At 39.7% G+C, this 5188-nt stretch overlaps 1 long non-coding RNA gene across 1 annotated transcript; it reads right to left on the minus strand.

Moving 5' to 3' along the window:
* Positions 1-541: 541 nt before the first annotated feature.
* LOC146761144 (uncharacterized) lies at positions 542-2479 on the minus strand. Its single transcript, XR_014946135.1, has 2 exons — positions 2275-2479; positions 542-1245 (listed from the first exon to the last, which is right to left on the minus strand). It is a non-coding gene; the product is annotated as an uncharacterized LOC146761144 (long non-coding RNA).
* Between the last annotated feature and the right edge of the window lie 2709 nt (positions 2480-5188).

Genomic DNA, 5188 nt, shown 5'->3' on the forward strand with positions numbered 1-5188 from the left:
TTCAGTGTGAGGTGTTCCTGCTTAGTAATGCACAGAGATATATTTTGCAGTCTCAGTTTAACAGTATGAAGGTGGGCACAGGCCTGCTGTCCTTAAACTTCATATGCTTGTGCAATTCTGCCTTAGTATTGTGAAGGGGAATACTCATCTTCATCTATAACTGTAGATCTCCTAAACCACTTCTTGTGTTTTTGTTTACTCAACAGAGTGAAAATACACAAGCAATGAACACAGGCTTAATCTGTCTCTTTTGGGGAAGGATTTCTATTGGATTTCCTAGATTCTTCAATAAGTTGTGAGTCTATATGAGGATGACCTGACCTTTGTAAGGATGCTGTTGCTATTAGGTCCACATTATTTCAAGTTTGGTCACCTACAGGTGACAAAAGAGGCACTGAAGCCTTTTGGCTTCAATGAGGATTCCAGGCAGATGTCTGGCTGGAATACTGCTCTCTTGTAAATCAGCATCTTTTAACTGCGTATAATGGTGATGGACAAAATTAGCTACAGTGGGTGAAGAGAAGTAATGATTTAGCAGAGGTTTCACCAAGAAAAAAATCTGCTTTTATTTGGGGTTTTCACTGAAAGAGAAAACAAAACTGAGAACAATACTGACATAAAAAACAGATGGACATAAATTGGTCATGAATGCAGCTGGGCTGAAAATGAGAATATTCCAATCCTCCAGAGCTGTAAATTTCTGAAACAGTCATTCTAACAAAATGAATGAAAGAAAAAAGCCCCACAATAAACAAACAAACAAACCACGTATTATTTGTAATGAATTACTTAATAGCAATTACCTGAACTGATACGTGTGAAAGCCAGAGCTGATGACCTGGGGAGTCCTTCCAGGCCTGCTTCTGTTGAAAACAATGTGCAGATCTCTGTGCTTCCTTTTTTTGTCACAGGAAAAATCAGTAGAAAATATTAAAGTACAAAGGAAAAAAATAACCCTAAAAGAAACCAAGAAGTGACTCTGATAGGAGGTGTACAAAGTGTAAAGGCCAAAGTGAGTCCCTTCAATGAACACAGTGATCAATCAGGATTTGGTCTGAACCAGAGAACTCCAACTGATGAGATCTTGGTCACATGTCTGGGAGGTCTTGTATCTTGGCTTGGAGAGCAAAATGTAATTGCTTCAGTGAGATTTAGAATTGAAATACAATGCTTTGCTATGGTGTAGAGTCTTGCCCTTTCAGCTTTTACTCTTTCTCAGATGAGTTTCTGATCCTTAATGCCACACTACAGCAACAATAAGAAAAAAATAAAAAAATCTTTTTAATACCTGAAAGTAGCTGCCAGTAATAACACTGGCTTATAATGAAGCCAACAAATACTGAAATTTGAACAATTTGTGAAGTCAGTAGAAAATGTGTAACCACATACTCAGGCAAATAGGCTTTTCTTATATAATAATCACCCTACTCTTATAAGAAGCAGATGCAATTTCAAAGCAGTAGAAAATATGTGGGCTGCATATTGGAACACACTTATTTAAGAAATCATCTCTCCAGAAGCACGCAGCTTCGTGTTTACTGTCTCTCTCTCCTCCTTTTTCTCAGCAAGGTTGTTCTGCATCCCCCCCTGCCACCCATCGAAGGTACACACCACCCACCTCGCTCATGCTCCATTAAGCTCTTGTGCTAAACAAAAAAGTTCTACTGAGCTTTCATTTATCAACTGTCCCCCTGAAGTGCTTTATGCATTTCATCAGGGATTTGCAAAGCTATTCACGGCTTCGGAAGCACAGCGCTGGAGGAGCGTGATCGATGGGGGAGGAATTTGGTAACTGCCCGATGCTGCCGAGTGGCCCCGTAGAGTGGTTTGGGACAGGAAGTGAAGGAGCAGGAGATAATGCAAGGAGAGGGTTGATAGGGCCCTTGTTTAATATTGGGTGGGATTTTTGAGTGCTCAGTCATTAGAGACTCGCTTTTAAACCTCGTTCAAATGTTGTTTGTGTTTGAGAAAGCCATATTTTAACACATGGCTGGGTGTGGGTCTGGGCCTGTCCTGGGGAGGTATTTTAGAGAGACGAAGTGCAAAAATATTTCATTTCTTCAGAATATTTCCTGCACTTGTATACAATGTTCAACTGATGGATGGTGATAAATACATATGTAAAACCCTGCATAGCATTGCTTCAAGGTAGAATGTTGCCCTGTAAGCACAAACTTTTAAAATCTTTATTACCTTGACTTACCTCAGTGCTCCTTCCAACTACCATCACAGCTTAATGCTGCTTATCCTATTAATTAAAATAGAAATGCCTACCTAGGCAGTGTTTTCTCCTCTCCTTCTGGACCATGACTGGTGTAATGTGGTGTGATCTTTCCATGCTGAAGTTAGAGGGTTTATTCTTGCAAAGAGCTTCAGAGGGTGCCTGTCTGAGCCCCTCTGTTCCGCCTGGAAAAGTGCCGTGTCTCCTCAGCTGGGTATTCTCATTGCTTAGCACATTCCCCGCAGCCCCTGACAAGAACGTTACTGTGGGAACAGGGGAATGTCCAAAGCACACTATGTTCTGGCAAATCCCAGCTGGCAGGCAGCCCTCTGGGGTCAGTGCTAGCCAGATGTGACGTGGGCTGCTCTAAATCAGACCACTGGCAAGCTCGAAGGACCAAGAAATTTTTTGCTGCATCCACTTACCCCCAGCAGATACTGGGGCAGCTGAGGTTAGAGGCTAACATAGTGCTTCTTAGCAATTTTGAGGTGGAACATCCATCACTGTTTTCCATGAGGAATTAAATGGTACATTGAGTTTATTTATTGACATGAGAGGCTATACAAAAACATTTTCTCTCATATGTGAGAGAGAGAATTGTGATGCTTTAAAGCATTCATTCAATCCAGAATTCCTATCATAAAAACAAGGGACTGACAGTGATGTTGTTTACAGTTTTAGTTAATGCAGAATTAAATGGGACTGTTCTTGTGGCCAGCCATAAATAATGCTGATAGTGATAAAATTAGAAGATAAGTTATTTCTGGAAGCACCTGAATACTGTAGCCAGGATTGAGGTCCTGTTGTGCTCAGCTATTTATAAGCATGGAATAGAAAATTTGTTCTGAGAAGTTACTGGCAAAAAAGTGCATGGCATGGCATGGACAAGTAAATAGACAAACAAAAAGTGAAACAACTAACAGTGACCCTATGAGTGAATTATGTGATCATCACAACAGTATGTTAATGCTACTTGTCATGATCACAGGTGAAATTATACTTACTATGAAAAATCTATCTATATATTTTAAATATGCTTAATTTAAAAAAATGCTGCTGGAATAAAGACAGCAGCATTTTATTAAAGTTGTGTCATTAATGTTTTAATTCTTATGCTGATAATATTTGTCTTATAAATTGTTGTTGCCATCTATAATTTCATTAAAAGAGATATGTTTTTTTAATAAGTATTTTAACTTTCTCTGACATGTTTAGTTTAGCTGTGTTGTAATCACAACCCTACTGAAGTGGTGAAGAATAAATAATAGATAACAATGATGAATGAAGTCAAGTATCTCAGAAAATAATTGCCTGATCCACCTTCTGCTGAAATTAGTGAACAGATTCCGACTGGCTTTGGAGAAAATAAGTGGAGAACAGACTTGTTCAGAAGACTGGTAGGGGGATTCTCCTGGGATTCAATCTTAGAGAGTAAAAGGGTCCAAGACAGCTGGTCACTCTTTAGGAAGGAAGTCTTGAAGGTGTAGGAGCAGGCTGCCCCCCTGCCCCCCTGCACTGCAAAATGAGCCTATGTCTATAACAACATGAAGTAATAGATATTTGATGAAAGATTTTGTTGATTAATAAAAGAAAAAAGTAGTATTTTGATGATAGAAGAAGAAAGCAAGAGGAAGAATTAGACATTAACTAGATGTATAACTTGGCCACAGCGAATATTGCTCCTAAAAACAATTGGAGAATATGGAAGCTTGATGGAGATGATAGATTATGGGATGAGTGGTTCTTTATGCAGTGGAAAACCAACCAATACTTGTTTTTTTTTCCAGCGAGCAGCTCTGTAATTGAGTTGTAGACTGGAGAGGTAGTGGAGATAGAAATGACTGCCAGTTTACATAGATGTGGAAGCATATGGAGAAAAGGTAGAGGTAGAGCATGAGTATTTGGATCCTTTGATGGAACTGGGAAAGAAAAGGAAAGATATTATTGTCTAATGCATTGAATGTATAGAGGAAATACAAAAAGAAAAGGAAGATTAAATATGAAGAGGAGAAGCATAGCAAAGAGTTTGTAAAAGCAGGTGAAAATAGAAAGACATGAAGGTAGAGCAAGACCACTTGGTTGGGAGGTAGGAACACTAGATAAGGGGATATCCTTCACTGTACCTGGAAGGGTATAACTTAAAGGGAGATGCCATACTGAACTGAATGAAGGATGAGATCAGTGGGGAAGTATTCAATATAGGTTTTTGTGGCAACTGTACAAAAGGCAGGAGAACGGATGGAAGCCAGAGTGCCTTTCTTGTTCACACAGTGCAGGAGAGTAAGATGTGTTTCTGTCAAAACGTGAAGAAAATAACGAGAGTGAGAACTTAAGGAAAGGCACTGGGCAAAGCAGAACAGCAGGGAGGATGGACTGGGTCACTGTCTGATGGTGGGAATTGGAGGGATCCTGACAAGTCACACAGTTGCTGTGACAGAATGAAGGAGGAATAAAGTTAGTATTAATAGCCTTCCCTTCAAGCATGCTTGTTTCCCTAATGGCTTTACTTTATGACACTGCTGATAGCCTTCTGACTCCCCGCAATGTCACAGCCAAAAATATGTACAGGCCATAGGCTGTTCTCCTGTTATGCATACAATGCAGACTGTGTTCCAGTGTGGTGTCCAAGACTAATGTTAAAGGAAGGCTCTGCTTTTTATTTTCAAGGACTCAGGCTTTCAAAGCTTTAGACTGAGTGCCAAAAACAATTCATCAGAACCGCTTTACAACTCAGCAATACAAAACCTGTTAGGACACAGATCACCCGTAAGACAGAGTTTGGGGAGGAAATATGTAAAGCACTGGTTGACCTCAGCATGATTAATGGTTTTTAACACATTGAGCTCTGTTGCTTATGATGTGAATTTTTACACTGGCTCACCCATGGCTGTTTATTTTTATTTTCCGAAGGAGGGAGAACTTCCATTAATTTGTGAAACTTCCATTCATATAGAAGTTAATGACAGT

This window comes from Coturnix japonica, chromosome 4, assembly GCF_054131305.1.
Source record: "Coturnix japonica strain WE chromosome 4, WE-NBRP24, whole genome shotgun sequence".
Taxonomy (NCBI): Eukaryota; Metazoa; Chordata; class Aves; order Galliformes; family Phasianidae; genus Coturnix; species Coturnix japonica.